Source organism: Gopherus evgoodei, chromosome 8 (assembly GCF_007399415.2).
Source record: "Gopherus evgoodei ecotype Sinaloan lineage chromosome 8, rGopEvg1_v1.p, whole genome shotgun sequence".
Lineage (NCBI taxonomy): Eukaryota > Metazoa > Chordata > Testudines > Testudinidae > Gopherus > Gopherus evgoodei.
The window spans coordinates 53,100,628-53,118,231 of record NC_044329.1 but is presented as its reverse complement, the minus strand read 5'-3'; the positions used below and the strand labels follow the sequence as shown (position 1 = coordinate 53,118,231).

The 17,604-nt window shown below is 52.1% G+C and overlaps 1 protein-coding gene across 1 annotated transcript in view; it reads right to left on the bottom strand.

The window, feature by feature from the left end:
• The window catches only part of BRINP2 (BMP/retinoic acid inducible neural specific 2), a 56,459-nt gene extending 42,440 nt beyond the window's left edge, over window positions 1-14,019 (bottom strand). The window contains exon 1 of the mRNA XM_030573957.1: window positions 13,392-14,019. The gene's annotated coding sequence lies outside the window, so the exon portion shown is untranslated. The remainder of the gene's footprint in view (window positions 1-13,391) is intronic.
• Between the last annotated feature and the right edge of the window lie 3,585 nt (window positions 14,020-17,604).

Sequence of the window (17,604 nt, the reverse complement as noted above, 5' to 3'; positions counted from 1 at the left end):
CCTGGTGCCCAAAGGCAGTGTGTCCGTCTTGGAGAAGGAGTGGGCAGAGCTGCTGGTGTCCGGTGAAAGGAGGCATTCCTCCAGTGCCCCCTCAAAAAGAAGGGGATCAGAGGGACTGCCAGCTCAAGCAGCCTAGGTGCCATCTGCTGGAGAGATCTGGGCTGGCTGACAGAACCAGCCAGGGGGCAGACAGGACAGAAACAGAAAGGAATGAGCAGGAGATAGGGAGGGGATTGGCATTCTCAGCAGAGTTGCATGCTGGGTTTAAGTGGGTTAGATCCCATATGCGCATATAGACAGTACCCACACCAGCTCCTGTCAGCAGGACCCATGTTAGCAAAGTGACAACTCGGGGCTGCCATAATCTCCCTCTTCTGCAGGGCCAAAAATGGGGGCAGCTTTGGCCAAGTAGAAGGCAAGGCTGGGGCAGCTAGAGGATTTACACAGCTGGCTTGGAAGTCCTGACTACAAGCTAAAGCTGCCCTCCCCCTGCACAATCCCTGAGAGCTGCGAGGCAAGGGAGGTGAATCAGTGAGCTGGGCAGGCTCAGGGTGTTTGTACCTCCCTGCACCAGCAGGGGACAGTCTATTCCGACACCTCTAATGGATGAGTGTTGGGGCTTCTTGGCCAGGACCAAGGGGGTAGATAAAGTTGGAGGCAGCAGCTTAATCTAACCCCTCCTATTACCTTTTCCTGCCATACACTTTTGCACCCTCAACACATACGTGTGCGCATTGAACACTCACTGACTGGCCGATCAGTGTAAACAGCACCCCTCCGTTGCTCTGCCACGCTCACACCATCCCTTGAGCTCAGTGAGTTCACAGCTGAATGTTGCGCGGAGTGCCATCTGTGTGTGCCAGGCTGCACTCTGCAGCATCTGGCCCACAGCATGGGAACTGAGGGCCCATCTTCATCATGGAAACAAACGCAGCTAAACCGTGGTTCAGAGTCCCGTATGCTGTGGAGAGCCTAGTGCTACTGGGAGGGAGACGGACAAGAGGGATCATCCCATCTCCGTACAGCTGGGTCAGAGATGTTTGCTGGGGCTGGACCCTGTATTTATCTGGGTCTCTGAACCACGTTACAACCTTGGCGCTGGATTCTCTCTCAGGAGATGGTGATGTGGATAAAAGGTAAACCACACAGAGGTGCCCCAGGTCGTGGGCTGATGCGGCTGGATTACCATGGGCTACAGCAGCTGGGGATGATCAGCACCATGTTTGATGTCACAGAGCTCGTGAGCCCTGGGCCCATGACGTGGGACAATGGGAGATAACACACTGTCCCCGGGCTCAGAACAGGAGCCAGTGCTAGCAGGTGGATCTGTTCAGGTTCAGCAAAGGGCACCATCCACTTGAGCACTCTCTCTGTGGGAGGGTCCCCCCACCCCAGAAGCCCAGGCTCTGAGACCTGCAGCAGGAGGAGGGAAAACGATGCAGAAAATATCTCGTTGTGCTTCTTCCTTCTCTAGCGGTGGGTGACAGATGGCACACTGGCCGCGGTGCACGCATGATGAGCATTTCCTATTGGGGGGCTGGACTCGAGACAGCGCAGCCAGGCACGCTGACAGCATGGGGTCGGCTGGGGCGCAGAGCGCAGCAGCCACTTCCAAAGGCGCAATGTAATGTGACGTGGCACCACTGGCCCCCGACAGCAGCAGCAGGAGTGCTGCCATTCAGAACTCTCTTACTTGCCTCAGTACTAACAGCACCCACTGCTTCAGTATGGACTATCCTGCTCCCCCACCTTCAAGCTCTTTTCCCGGCGTCATGGCTAGTTTTTGCCTGAGAAGCAGGCAGACCGCAGAGATCAGGCCCTGTCTGGGTGTGTGCATGCACCCGTGTGGCTGGGTGTAACTTTGTCCTGTGTGGGTTTGTGCTTGTCTGTACAGGTGCTGTTTGTCCAGCCCTGTGAGTTTGTGTGGGGGTGTCTCAGGTCTCGGTATGTGTACATGGCTGTGAGTGTGTGGATCCTAGAGGATTCACATGTGTACGCACATTAGGTTTCCCTGTGGAAGCCTGGCTATTGAGTCAAGGGTGACCAGATGTCATGATTTTATAGGGACCGTCCTAATATGTGGGGCTTTATCTCATTTAAGCACCTGTCACCCTAACTGAGTCTCCTCGGTGCCTAGGAACCATCATTGAACCCAACACTAGAGCTTATGCTTTGAAATATTTCTTTGACCAAAACAATGCAACTTTCCATGCAAAACGTCGGATTTTGATGGTGGATTTTCATCAAAAATCCTGGAATTTTCAGGCTCCTGATGCATAGTTGTTGTTCTCTCCCCCCCACCCCAATTAAAACTCTCAAAGAAAAATTTCAATGGAAATAAGAAAGTGTTTGTCAATTTTTTCATGGGAACAAAGTCTATTTCTTGAGCAGTTCTGCCTAACCCTGTTCTGGCCCCTCCCAGCCATCCAGTACCCCCCCTTCCCTGCAACTGATTGTAGGTAGCTGGCCTGACACCTCTCAACCTAGTCCCTCTTCATGGTACAAATCGATAGCCCAAATGAAGCTTGCTCTGAGATAAAAACTGGAGGGCAGAAATAGGCTGACAGGTCAGTTTATCACTCACTGCCCAAAAGGAGTTGCCGAGATGGAAACCTTTCTCGGATCTGGGGTCTCTAGTCCTACCTACACAAGCCTGCAGGGAGGGGAGATGGCAGATGCTGGGAGGCAGGTGGAGTTTGAGAGTACAGCCAGCAGCTAGATGAATAATAAAGGCACCTTGCTCACTCGGGTAGGTTTAAGGTGAGAAATAACAGGATCAGAAAGAATGTCAAATTGCTGAGTCCTGCAGACCTGAATCACAAACTGCTTTTAAGCTGCCCAGCTTTCTTCCCTGCAGCTGTTAATTCATCTTTGCTTCTGGGAAAGGAAAGGAGCGACCACGCAGTGGGGGTGTGCTCAGCTAATAAGGAAGTGGAACAGCTGGGGCTGCAGAGGCAGGGTGGGAGTGGGGAGAGAGCATCAATATTTGGAATGGGTGGTGGGGGCAAATAAACTCAGACAGAGGCTTTTGCATCAAATCTCCGCTTCTGCTTCAGCTTCTCATGTTAGGACGTGCTTTGTTCCCATCCCCAGCAGCACTGGTTAGAGTAGGAATGTGAGAGGCCCCCGTCGGAAGCAGGGATCCATTGGGCCAGGCGCTGTGAGCATACATGGTGAGAGACAGCCCCTTGCTCTAAAGAGCTTGCAATCTAGACAGGATGGTCTAACCCCCTCTTCGCAGATGGGGGAACTGATGGGAAGAGATATTTGCCCAGGGTCACACAGTTAATCTGCAGCTGATCCAGGCATGTTCCCCTGATCTCCTGCCTTCCAAGCCAGTGCCTTAACCTCAAGATCCATCCTCCTTTTGCCTCTGGCGAGACAACCACCTCCTGTAGGAGAGCCTAGAGTTTCCAGCCTGGAAAGGAGGGGGTCAACCCAAGTACCTTGTCACAACACCCAGAAAAAGAACCCGGAAGCTTGTTCTACGGCAGGTACTACAACATAGTGCACAGCTATGCACTGTGATCCTGCTCCTTTTGAAGTCAATGGCAAAGCAATCCCTGGATATGTACAGTGTAACTGTATATCAGGTGGAGTTCAATTATTAAGGCATTAGCTAATTGTCAGGGACATTAACATCGATTTTGTCAGGCCATGTACATTTTCCAGATCATTTTCTGCAGTAGATTAAATATAATTTAAAGCAGGGCCAAACACCTTCTGAAATTCACCATGGCCCAGATCCCCAGCTGGTACGAATTGGCGGAACTCCACTGATTCAATGCCAATTTATACCAGCGGTGGGTCTGGCCCCTTGGCTTCAATTCTCTGTTGCTTGCTCAAGGGGCTGCAAATTGCAACTCCTACACCAGTGCCAGCTGCTGCATCCCACGGGAACTGTCATCCCCTTGGGATTCCACCTTCCAAAGGAGTCCTACCAGCCCAGATTGTCCCGTGTGCAGCTCTGATTCAGTGCCACTCCTCTCCAGTCAATGCCACCTGGTCTGGGTGCTGTAGTAGTCGGCTATCAGCCACCTGGCAGAGTGCTTTCCTCCACCACAATCCCTCCTTCCATCCACCCCCAGCCCTGGTAGATTTTCTATGTCGCCAGAAGCCAGAGTAAGTCCTGAGTGAATCAAGCCCAGCATATGTGAAACACATATTCAGGATAATCTTATCACGTGTTTATTCAGCACAGAGCAACTCAAAGCACTTTATAGGCTAGGGGGTGGGGGGAATGCAGCAGATGTTTTGCAGAGCAACATTACGCAGCAGTTTAGGATGTATATGAAAACTGTCTCCAGTTGAAAATTGCAGAGGGAATCTGAAGGAGGTGTAATTACCAGGATGGGAATTCAGACGCGGCAATTTGGGGCTTGACACGGCGCCCCCTAGCACCGTGCTGGGGCATTGTTTCGGAGAGAAGGTTGCTATCTACTGAGTCATCAACTCTATTTCCTGTGGTATCCTGGGTTTACCTTAGAGCTCTAATCCTGCTCCCCCATGGGCCTATGCCATGCTGGGGAGATGTGATGAGACGTGCCATCAAGTGGTCTGTTTTCAGATGGGCAGGTGTGGGATCTCATTAAAAGTCCCTATTGACGTTAATGAGAAGAGAGATGGTCTGGTGGATACAGTGCAAGCCTGAGGCATGAAAGCTCTGGGTTCAATTTCTTGCCCAAGGTCACACAATGGCACATGGAGAGAGCAAGCCTCTCTGTGCCTTCGTTCTCTGGCAGTGGGGCTAACGATGCTGGGCTGTTTACCTGTAGCATAAGGGACTGTCTATTCTTGTGTGCTTGTACAGTGCCTGGGGCAATGGGACCTGGCTCTTGGCAGCGGCCTCTAGAGTCTACCCTAATGCAAGCATTATTAACAAGGCACCTGGCTAACTCACCCACCTGGGAAGATCTCCCCAGGAGTTCTTCAGGCAGGTGTCTTCCTTAGGCCAGTCAAATACCAACTCCCCCCCCCCCCCCACTGTTCTCAGGTCATTGTTGAGCAATGGAGCCCAGCACCCCACTCGCCACCAGGGTGCACAGGGCATTACAAGGCAGACTTAGGAAAGGTAGCAGGATGGACTGAAGAGTCAACAGATATTGGCTTAAGCTAGGTGCTGTAAAAGTAAGGGACAGTCTCTGCCCCGAAGGCTGACAGTCCAACCAGACCAGCTGGATGCAAGGTGGGAGGTAAAAGGGAGGCATGGAGAGGGGAAGTGACTTCCCCAAAACACACAACAGCTCTGGGACAGAGTCAGGAAAGGAACTTAAATCTCCTGACCCCAAGGCCCTAACCACTAGCTCACACTGCCTCTCAAACTCTTATTATTGTTGTTATGGTGGCTCCCAATGACCTATGTGGCATGGGGGAGGGGTCCCATTGTGTTGGGTGCTGTGGAGATCTTTATATACTGTAACACCAAAAAACTCAACAACCTCATGATAAAAGAACATTAAGGCTACCAAATGAAGCTCTCAATGCTTAGGAAATTCTAGAATTAAGGGTGCCTATCCAACCTTAACTCTGTCTCCTTGTGCGTATGCAGGGTGACATAGTCTTTAATTACACGGTCACATCTGTTTTAGGCACAGGGGCTGCAGAAACAACATCATATTGCTCTGTTTTCTGGGACACAAGCCCTACCCAGATCCATACCTTGTTCAGCCTGCGTTTTAACCTACACTCTATGCCACCCCTGGAGTTTTAACTAGCACCGCACAGAGCCCCTGTCCATATACTGGGAGAGGTATCTGCCCCCCAACTCTCCTCTGCAAGGCACAGTGCCCCAAGCACAGGAGCCCGTGGGCCATGCTTTCAAAGGTTCCTGCGCTTTAAAAACCAGACCTTGCTGCAAAGCAGCACAGAAGTAGGAGGAGGCCTAGGGAAGGGTCAGTCCAGCCTAGTGTCTACTTCGAGGAATTGGGTCACAGAACACCATGTTCTACCCCCTTTGCTCCCATCACCTTGCCTGTTCCCAGTGCAGAGTACTGCACAAATCTGAGTGATTTGTCCCTGGGCTCGCCCTCTTGCCAGCCCACAGAAGAATTCCACAGCAGGGGAGCTCAGTAAAGCAACCTCCCATCCCCTTGATACAATCCTTGTGCTCTCACTCCAGCAACCAATGCCCCGGCCTCTCTGATTCCCACAAACCCCATTCAGCAGCTCAGTCTCCTTTGCCCATTGCTCTGTTAGCCACCCACCACTGGCTGCTGATCTCCTTCTCTATCACTCCAACTGCTGCAGGCCCCATCCAGCTCTGTCTCTATCTGCTTAAGGCCCGGCCTCCATCTCCGCTCTCCTCTCCCAATCCGCCCGGTACCCCGGCTCGCTCTCCTTCTCCCTCCCTGTGTCTGACCCTGACATGGTTTGAGGGGCCGGATTTCCATGTACTCAGAGCCCCAGTTGGGCCCCAAAGAAAGGGCTCCATCCTGCCCAGTGCTGAGCCCTCTGGCTCCAATCCAGCACAGCACTTGAGCACACAGAAGTAGTGACCTCTGGAGTCAATGGGACTTTAGCATATGCCCAAGAGACTTCCTGAAACAGGGCCCAAAAGCCTTGCTGCACTGGGGCTTGAGTGCTCAGCGCCTTTAGAGTTGCTGCCTGTCCTGTCCCATGATTGGCCCTTTTTCTAGGTAGCTGTCCTGAGAAATCTGTGCGTCTTCCCGGGACACTAAACACCCCAGCGTTTGCTAATCACATCCCCTCTGGCTCTAATGGGAGAGGGAGCTCTGGCTCCAGAGTGTCTGGGAGCCCTGGGGATGGGGCGGCTCAGGAGCGGGGCATGGAGCTTGGGGGGCCAGCAGTACCTGGTCACCGCTGCACACGTACCGACTGCAGGGGTCACGCTGGGCAGAAGCAGGCTGGATCCAGCTGGCACTGCATACTGCTTGGTGAGGTCGGTGCCCAGGGCAGCCCCAGGAGCCCACAGGGGCTGGTGCCCTCTCCTGGGGCTGGGACGGGGAGCAAGTGCCCTGTGTGGTGGGCCATTAGTACACAGGGGTGTATGGGGTGTGGGAGGCAGGCAGATGTCCTGGTTTTTTTGTATCTCAGAGGCAGCAGCCCTAGGTGGGGGATCAACTCCGCCCGCCCAACCCCGTGGGATCCAGCTGCAAACAGCTGCTGCACTGCTGGAATTCATGAGAGCAGATCTCAGAGTAGGCTGATCACCTGACTGCCTCTCAGGGAAAAGAACTCTCCCCAGCCAGCATGTCCCAGGTGGAGGGGAGCAGCTCCCTGGCCTATGTCTCTAGTCTGCACTCCTACTCTGCCTTGAGACATGCCAGGCCTGGGTTCAGGGAGCTCTCTCGGTGCTTGCCTCCTTTTACGTGGCACAAGGTTTCCTTCCCACCCTGTGTCCTTTTTGCTGTCGGGTATATATTCCTCCCCTTAATGAATTGCTAGACAGCACAGTTTATTGCTGTGCAGGTATCATATACATAATCTCCCAAGGAAGTGACAAGGAAACATTGATCTCACTAGCTAATGGAAACTGAAAGCTTGATAACTATGGGCCCAGGCCTTGCACAATGGGGAATTCACAGGGCCAGTAAGTGTTTCAGAAGCACGCTGCGGGTTGTGGAGTTATCCCAACATTCCCAAGTAGGCATCGTGCTTCAGGAACTCAGCCTTCTGCTATGAACCTCACAGCACTGTAATGTCTTATGTGCATGCCATGCCTTCCATCCCAATGCACTGTGGAAACTTAAAAGGTCCATATCATTGCACCGCCTGGATATGTTTTACCTCCTCCTGTTGTTACAAGTCATTCAGAGCAGTTCTAGGCCTGCATTATAAAGCAGGTCAAACCAGATGATCACAGTGGTCCCTTCTAACCTTATAATCTATGAATCTACATGTGATGTGGGAAGATACTTTAATTTGAATTACAGAAAAATGGGTCGTTCTTTGTCTTTGTTTGCTTGGGTACAGTTGGTGTCTCAGCCAACATTCAAAAATCATGAATCATGGCCCCTAAAATCAAGAGATTTTATGTATATAAAGATAGACTGAGTTCTCCTTGTTTGGCATCTACTTTTTTAGCCTTTAGGGTTCACACTGTCAAGCTTTTCCTTGACACCAGGAGGGCTAGAAATGCGGGGTGGGGGTGGGGGTTAATGAAATAGATTTGTTTTAAATGAATAAGATTGTTCATGTAACCTCAGGAGTCCGGGAGCTGGGGATTTAAGAAGAGTAATGTAAAGCCTGTATAATCTGTTTCCCATTGTCTCTGTGGGTTTTTCTCACAGCCACAGGGAGAGGAAAACAGGATTGCAAAACCACAGTCATTGGCAGGGGACTCAGGGGCAGGGGCCAGCCTGAAACCACTTTTAACCTGTGCTGCTTGGGTTTCCGGCTAATTAGCGTCCTCGTAAGCTGATCTAGAGGGTCAGATTCACCAGAGCTGGGGATTCACAGTTCCCTGCATTGGAGCCCCCTAGTGCCAAGAGGGTGGTTTAGAGGGCAGCTGGCAGGATTGGTGCTTGCACTCTTATGGGACTCACCCTGTGGGAGGCCAGTGTGAATTCCCATTGTGGCTGCATAGGTGTCCTGCTGGCAGAGGCTGTTGAGAGAAAACACTTGATTGGTGCGCTCCCTAAACAGGCCCTATGGGTGGTTCCTCTTTTTGGGGGCCACTGCTTGCCACCAATAGTCCCCGCAGTGCTTGGCACAACAGTATGCCTCCCACAACCTTCTCCCTTGGTGTATTTTCCACCCTTGGCGGCTCCTGCCAGGTCTGACACTGGCAGAAGCTGGCATAAAGCCAGTGTGAACCTAGCTGGTAGCCCATGGGCAGGGATCATCTTGAGGAGTGGCACACTGCAGATGTCTAGCCGCACCCAGCAGCCCCCCCGCACCCCCCTGCCACCGGGCAGTTTGGGGCAGGGAGGAAGAATACAGCACACACAAAGAAAATAGCAGGGGGAGTTGACGGGGGTGGGACTGGATTGCAGGACACTGAGATAAGTGACAGCTCTGAAAGGGAGCATGGGGACCCCTCACCATCTCCACTGGTTCGGGCTGCAGTGTTATGCCTCATCTGTCTGGATGCTTGGATGGGTTCAGCTTGGAGTGAGAGGGAAGAGTGACACCTGCTGGTTCATCAGAACCACATCAGGCGGCACCCTGGGCTTTTCCTAGGATTGCTCTCACCCAAGTGCTGGCCCAGCCTGACTCCACTACACTTGTGAGAGCTGACAGGATCACAGCACAAGGTGCTGTGTGGCTGCAGGCAACACAATGCTCCTTATAATGTGCCTGAATACATTTCCAGCTGCAGATGGTGCATGTTTCATTTAGAAAAAGAGGCAAGAGGTGCAGCAGGTGACCCGTACAGGTACAGCATGCTCAGGAGTTTAAGATCAGAATCTCCACTAACAGATGCTTCAGGGAGCTGGGTATTTTAGCTGTTAAAATCAAGGAGGGAGAAGTATCTTTTGGGGAAATCAAAAGCATGGCTGAGTTTTTTTTAAGAGCTGTTTAAGCTGAGCATGAGCATACCCAGGTCCCAGTGAAATTAGCTGCTCTGGCTCCAAGGTGAAGAGATACAAAGTGCTATGCAAATTTTAGTGTTGGGATGTCATGGAGTCCCTGAGCGATGCTTTGGAACTGCTCCCCACAAAGCCAGTCAGGACTTTGGGGAGCCTCCTCTCCCTTGGAGCAGACTGTCTTCAGGGCAAGAAGCTCACATGGCTTCACCTTCCTGAGTCTGACCTTGGAGCATTCAGCATATGCCCCTTTGTGCGCTTCCCACAGTGAGTCCACCCAGGCAGGGTCCTGGGGAAGCCAGAGGGTCCTGCATGCACCCCCACTTCACAGTCAGACGTGACTCTCAGCCAGCCAGTAAAACAGAGGTTTATTAGATGACAGGAACATGGTCTAAAACAGAGCTTGCAGGTACAGAGAACGGGACCCCTCATCTGGGTCCATTCTGGGGCCCAGCGAGCCAGACAACCTCGTCTGCACTCACTTCCCGTCCCCAGCCAGATCCCAACTGAAACCCCCTCCAGCCCCTCCTTCTCTGCTGATTTCCTTTCTGGGGCCAGGAGGTCACCTGACCTCTTTGTTCTCCCACACCTTTAGCATTCCCTTGCAGTGGGGAAGGGCCCGGGCCATTAGTTGCCAGGAGACAGAGTGTTGGCTAGAAACTGAGGCACCCACACAGTATTCAGAGGAAACATTAAGAACAGCCCCACTTCATCACAGGAGGCAGTCTGAGCAAATATTTACAAAGAAGCCATTTTTTTCATGTTGGCCAATGCACATCACCCCGGCAGGTGTCAGTCAGTGTATGTCAGTCAAGGACTGGGCTGACTGGATTTGATAATTTAGCAGTGAAATCACTGGCAGACAGAGCGATTGCTGTTGCATTTAGGGTTTTATTAGAGGGATGCATACTGTGATGCTTCTTACATCCTCCTGTCCCAGAATTTTGCATACAGCCCAGTACTCTGGTAATTTTCCAGTCTATCCCTGCATATTTTCTACAGATCATCAAATACCAAGTATCTATCCTAGATCCCAGGATCAGTCCAGCTTCCCAATTTCCCAGGACTCTGCATCCTAGTAGCCTAGCATTTCTCCTAGATCCTAGCATTCTTCTATGTACAAGTACCTTAGAATTGTCCCTACATCTCGATATCTTTCCCAGGTCCTTTTCCACATTCCACCATCCTTCCTGTGTCCTCATACCCTGTATCTCCCCTACATTCCAATCTGCTTTTCGTACCCCAGTACTCTTACTTTATCCCTCTACCCAAATACCTTTCCTCCTTCCCAGTCTCTTTTCACTGTTGCTATACTCTTCCTCTCTATAGATGGTGCCCCTCATCAGCACCACATGTGATGCCCAACGAACAGTAAGGAATGACTCCTCCCTGCGATGCAGGGAAGTGTGTTTATCCCCATGGAACAGATGAGGAAGCAGAGCTATAGAAAGCCCAGGACCTAGATCCTCAAAGGTATTTAGGCTCCTATCTTCTACTGATTCCAATCAACATTAGGAGCCTAAATATCTTTGAGGATCTGGGCCTATGGGAGTCAGGCCTTTCACAAAGGGAGACTGGCAGAGTCAGGAATTGAACCCACAGGCCCATCTGTACCTCAGTTTGCTGTTGTCCTCCCAACTGGCCACTATTTCTGCAGTGGGACAATTGCTACCTGACCAAGTTCCCTTTCCAGTGCCCAGCAGTGATGTGAAGCCAGAATGTCTATGGTATGAAGCTGGTGACTTCCTATGTTAGTTCCCCCTTTACTATAACAATAGGAAAGTTTCCAGGCCAGCCTTTTTTGCTCCACTCTCTGCACTGATACCTCCTATCCCAGCAGGGCTGAAACTATCAGCTCAAGCAATGCACTAGGACCAACCTGCTGTTTAACAATAACGCTTAAGGGGGAGGAAAGCACTGAATGTCCAAAACATTTCAGACAGGAAAAGCAGGAGGGAAGCATGTAGTCAGCAGAAATTGCCCAGGCAGCTGTCTTTGCTCTCCCTGGGGGCTCCTCTATGTAGGCTGGCGAGGTACAGGGCACTACAGCGTCTCCTGAGCCCTCCCTGATGAGTCCTCCGCACCCGGGGAGAGGAAGGAGTAGGATGACTCAGGGACAGGGCCCCATAAACAACTTGTTTAGAAGCCAGGAGGAGGTCATAGGATGGTCTTAAATGTAGGGCAAGAGGATGGAAGCTGGTTCTAACATAGGAGGCTGAAATGCTGAATGCCAAGTGGAATAGGATCACCCAAGTACGCCCTGTTCTCCCCCCACACACACTTGTCTGTGCCAAACTATCCTGCTATTCAGAACAAGCTGCACTCCAGCCGAACAGAACATGTTACATTGACTGCTCATCCTCAAACACTTCTTGGCAACAGTGTGTGCACATATCGCCCCCCTTACACATGCACATAAACACACACATGTTGATTTCCTCACACCCACCCACCCACCCAATCCCTGTACAGCACACACAACATTGGATTTCTGACTGCACTAATGAACAGTCATTTGCAGCACAAAAGTGGCTTTGGGACACCCGTGTTACCATCCAGGTGACACAGTCTCACTGCTAAGATACCATGTTGGGAACACAAGAGAAACAGCAGATTTTTTAAAAAGAACAACATAGGCAACTATGTACTACAAGGAAACCCTGTTGCAGGGTTCTGTCATGCTCTGCTCTCCTGAGCCACAGTGTCTCCAGAACCCCACTTGATGCAGTATGCTTGAATTAGGTGGTTGCTTATCTCTCTCTGTTAAAAGAGACAGCCAGACATGTTCATGTTAAGTTATCATTTGGAATACACGCCGTAGATTGTACGGCATATGTGCACACAGTTTAAGACCAGCTTTATCTCATGTAGGTATTTGTAGGGGACCAATCATTGTAGTATCGAAGGTACAAAAGCCATTTCTTAGCTGCCAAATGCATTAATCCCTGTTATAACCTCTCCCCCGTGTACCACTCCAAGTGTCAGAAGCCCAAGCACAGTACTTACCTCTATGGTCAGATCACAGAACTCTTTTCCAGCAGGTTAACCCAGGGCCGCCCAGAGGATTCAGGGGGCCTGGGGCAAAGCAATTTCAGGGGCCCCACTATATTCTTGTGGGGGCCCCTGCGGGGTCCGGGGCAAATTGCTCCACTTGCCCACCCCCTGGGTTAATCCATTTTCTAGTTTCTGTTTGGACTGCGTGTACATTCTGTAGGTCAGCGGTTCTCAACCTTTCCCATTGGCACCTCTCTCCCATCCACCTGGGATCTAGCCAGGGCTGTGCTGCTAATTAGCAATGGAGAAAGGGCAGCGCTGGATTGCAAGCCCCTGCTCTAGGTAAGTAAGCAATGGAGACAGTATCGGCTGCTGAAAAGTGAGCTGGAGGGTGGGAGAGGCAGCTCACAAGTTCATGCAGTTGTAGGGTGGGAGCATTTCATGTTTTAGTGGCTAGAACAAGGCAAAACTAATCTATCTGCTGGTGACATAGAATGTGATGTATACAAACAGTAAATACAGGCATATTCATATAGACAGTAGAGATGGAATTAGGTCATCTTGCCCATTCGCTGGCTGTTTCAGGACTGTTCAGCAGCATATATTCCAGTGCCATTGCCAGTCCAGTTTTAAACAACGGAAGCCCTGGAGCTGCCTCTTCTTCCCTTAGGAAACTATCCCAGTGCTTAACAGAGCTCAGCATTAGCACATTTTCCCTCTGTGTGCGGCATCTCTATATGGTAAGTCAGTATCTATATGTGCCTAGGTGAATACAAGGCAACTCAGCATACTCCACATAAGCATAACCAATCCTGCTTGCATCAGGTAGGAAAAGAGCGAGCGGTGCCTGCAACGAGAACAGCCCCGTTACAGCTGCAGCTGCGAGGGCGAGGAACTTTTAAGACTTACCTCTGGCAATAGGAATGTGGGTCAAGAAGGCAAACCAGGGACGCCAGCCGCTGTGAATCCGGAGTAGTGATTCCGGAGTGGTAACTCCGGTGTGAGCACTCCGCTAGGAGCCGGTCCGGGGAAACCCCGCGGCGCTGTCCCGAAGGCCTTCCAGCCAGGCAGGCCTGCACCCAACTGCTTTAGCACCCCCGGGGGGAGATTTCAGAGCGGTCCAGGCAAAGATCCTCCGTTACCAGCACCCCCGGAGCGCTCCCTTGGCTCTTGCCCTTCGGGGAGGAGGCTGCCCACCATCCTCGGTGGCAACTTTCCAAAGTCTTGTTGGCGGGGCTCGCTCCTATTTCGGGGGCCCGGGGGGGCGCGCAGACACCCCCCTTATCGCACCCTTCCCGGCCCTCACTGCTGCGTGGCTCCCCTGTTCTGCCCGTCCAGCGGCTCAGTCCCCACCATGGCTGATGCACCAGCCCTTGCACATTAGGAAGCCGGGTGCCACGCCGCTGCGCACGGGCGAACCCCAGGCTCCAGCTCTAGCGCGCTCGCCCAGCGCCCGGCGAGCCACGGGCACTGCCAGGGTGGCGCCCGCCACGTGCCATGCTGACCTCTCTAGGGCGGGGGCTGCTACAGGCGGCGCCTCTCCCGGGACTGCCTGCACCGTGCGGGGGCGAGCGCAGCCCTGCGCTGCTGCTGGCGCCCGCCTCGCCACTGTCACCTGCGCGCTGCTCCGGCGCTGGAAGGGCCCCGAGATAACCGCGCCGCCCGCCCCGCACACTCCCCAGCCCGCCCGCATGCAGGCGGGCAGCCAATGGGAGCCTCGGCCATAGTCCCTGTGCGCCCGGATTGGCCTGGCCGCCGGAGGGGGGGAGACTTTGCCCCTTCCCCCCCCCCGGCCTCAGAGCCAGTGGCCAGGGACTGGCTGAGCGAGCCCTGTTGGGCTGCAGGGCTGAGCTGGGGCTCTGCTGGGGGGAAGCTGGAGACGGGGCGCGGGGCTGCTCCTTAAATCCGAGCCACTGGTGTCCAGGTGCCTGGCGCTGGGGCTCAGAGGGGGGCGAGCTCGCCTGGCCCCGGGGGGAGGGTGGGGGCTGTGGCTGGCTGCTGCATCCCCACCTAGTCCGGCTCCTGAACGGTTGAAAGGGATTGAGCCTTGGAAAGGAGCCTGGCGCCGAGGGGGGCGCAGGGGGAGCAGTGAAACAGCAGCTAGACAAAGCCTTGCAGACAGGAAGCGAGGAGCAGCGGGGGGGGGGGGAGGGGAGATGAACGAAGGAGGCTAATGCTCCAGATTCGGTTCCCAATTCCAAATGGCAACAGACAGATAGGGGGACATACACACACCGCCTCACGGCAGATTAATAAATTAAGCTTGGGGAAGTGGGGTGGGGGAAGAAACTGGGCTGAGTTTCTCAAATATTGGGCTGATTCTTACAGGTGCTGGAGCGGGAGGATGCTGCTGCACCCTCTGGCTTGAAGTGGTTTCCATCATACACAGGGTTTACAGTTTGCTCAATGGCTCTCAGCACCCCCATGACACAAATTGTTCCAACACCCCTGCTGATCCTGAGAGTTGCTGGACATCCCGCTCCAGGTACCCCTGAGGCCACCCAATCAGCACTTGTCAGGATCAGGCTCCTGCAGAGCCAGCTCCAGGCACCAGCAAAGGAAGCAGGTGCTTGGGGCGGCTAATACAAAGGGGCGGCACTTCGGTATCGGGGCAGCACCTCTGGGTCTTCGGTGGGAATTTGGCGGAGTGTCCCTCAGTCTCTCTCTTCCTATTTGAGCTGCCGCCGAAGTGCTGCTGAAGAGGAAGAGAGGGAGTGAAGGACTTGGCGCCGAATTGCCACCGAAGAAGAAGCGGCGCAATAATCCTGGAGCTGGCTCTGGGCTCCTAAATGTATTTTGAAAAACAACAAAATGCAAAGCATGAGCTAGAGAGCCCTGCCTTGTTTCTGTGAAAAAGATCCTGCTGCTGGGAACTCAGCGAGGGGAGAGGGGTGGGGAAACAGGCAGGGTGGAAAGTGAAGTGGGGAATATAGATGGAGGGACGGAGGAAGAGCAGGACTTTGACCATGGGGAATTTATTTCTCCAGTGGAAATGCAAAGAAATGGAAACTTTCCTGGGGGTAGCCTCAGCACAGCGGCAGATAAAGAGGAACAGAATCAAGGGGCGTGGGGGTAGGCATGGGCCCATTGCAGAGAGGACAGGACTATGCTCTTTTTGTACAGATCTGGGGAGCCTTCCCTCTCCCCTTCCTGCCTAGAACAAGCACAGCCCAGGACTGACAGGAAGGGGGTGGGGATGGAGTGTGTTCCATTTCGCAAGCAGACTTTCCGAGATTATGTTGTGAAGTGACTGGAAACAGGAAGGATTCAGAGATTTAGGGAATATCAGGGAATTAGACATTGGGATTAGCCAAAAGGCTCATAGGAGCCAGATGTTCTGAATGAAACTTAGTTTGCAGTTCTCTCCACTCTCCAGGCTTCCATTCCACTTCCTGCCCCTGAACTGACATTGGGACAGATCCTTTTGCCCTCAAGAAGCCAAAACTCCCTGTCCCCTGCTCTCTCATAAAATATCAAGTCAAGTTTAAGGCCTCGGCCTGTCTCTTTAGGGCACTCAATGGCCTGGGCCCAGAATATCTAAACGATTAGCTTGAGTCCCGGGAGAAAGACCGGGGTTAACAACGCTGCTGCTCAGGCCCAGTGGAACTTTCTGCCGTAAGGATAAAGCTCCTCTGTGCAGAGAAGGCAGAGTCTGTGACTGGGAATGAATTTCCTAGAAGCTATGGGCCATTACAAATCTCCCTGCCTCTCACTGCAAGTGGAGCTTCTTTGGCCTGCTTTCTCTAACAAACATACAGCAGAGTATATGTTAAAAACCCACTCCACCACATGCACAATTCTCCGGGTGAGAAAGAGAATGAATCACACATGGCTGGTGTTAGTCATGTTGCTTAATGCATGGCTGGAAGATGCTCAGGTACTACGGTGCTGAGGACAATATATGAACCTATACTGGCTGGAACAGAAGCTAATTGGAGTCCGTATGCAGTGCAGGTCAAATTTCTATGAGGCCAGTGTGCATTGCCTCCCCCATTTGCATCTAGGGCTGCTTAGGAAAGGCTGAACAAATGGATTCCATGAGCCACTGCTCACTGGAATTGCCGGACCAGGTCACACCCCTGGTCCCTCTAGTCCGGTGTCCTCTCTCCAACACTGGACAACACCAGCTGCTTCAGAAGAAGAATGCTGCAGAAGACAGTTCTGGATATGCTGCCCCCAGGGAAAGTTTCCTCTTCACCACAACAGCTAGAGGTTGACTTATGCTGTGGGGCCAGTGAGTTTCTATTCTTTTCAAGGCTCTTGGTTTTTTTTATCCTTACTATTATAAATCTGTTATTCATATAAACATACAGTCCTTTTAGAGTCCTGCTTCATTTTTGGTCTCAGTAATATCTTGTGGCAATGGGTTCCACTGGATGAGTTTGAATTTTGTGACAAAGTATTTCCTTTTACCACTGTAAAATGTGCCGCCTCTCCCTGTAATTGAATGTCTCCTGGTTCTTCTTGTACTCTTGCTACAGTGGCCAATGGAGCTGCAAATGTCTAATGCTTCTAGGCAGCATGCTTATCGCCTCACCCCTGATCCTTCCCACCATTGTCTGCCTGGAAGCCATGGGTTATTTCTATTGTATAGCAAGCTGCCCAGTGAGAGGAGACCCTACCAAATCCCTAGAAGTGAATCAATGCATCCACTCACCCAGGATCCCACAGACAAGGCTGCTCACTGAGCTGTGATCTGATGAAATCCCTTCTTGTTAGCATGCCCAAGGCTATACCAACTTCCTCATAGCAAAACCATAGCACAGAACAGACAAAGCTTGACCCACATTCTTAGAGCAAATGCAACCGAGCCAATAATCTGCCAACTGAAAGAAGGTGAAAGTCACTCTAGCGCTCGTGACAGCCGCTTATATGGACAAAATCGAGTTATAACGTACATGTATCTGGAGAAGGAGGCTAGAAAGAAACATTGTCCATTTCGCTGGCTCCTTTATTGTTGCTTGTGGCCAAAGCCATCTTTTAAATAATGCTAATTTCACTGCTGTTGCATAGCACTGACTCCAGACAGGTGTTTCCCCTCATTTGGCTGCTAAATAAAGCACATGGCAGAGCTGACAACAGGCTACAGAAGGTGAGTGGCTGCTCACTAATTGAGCATTTT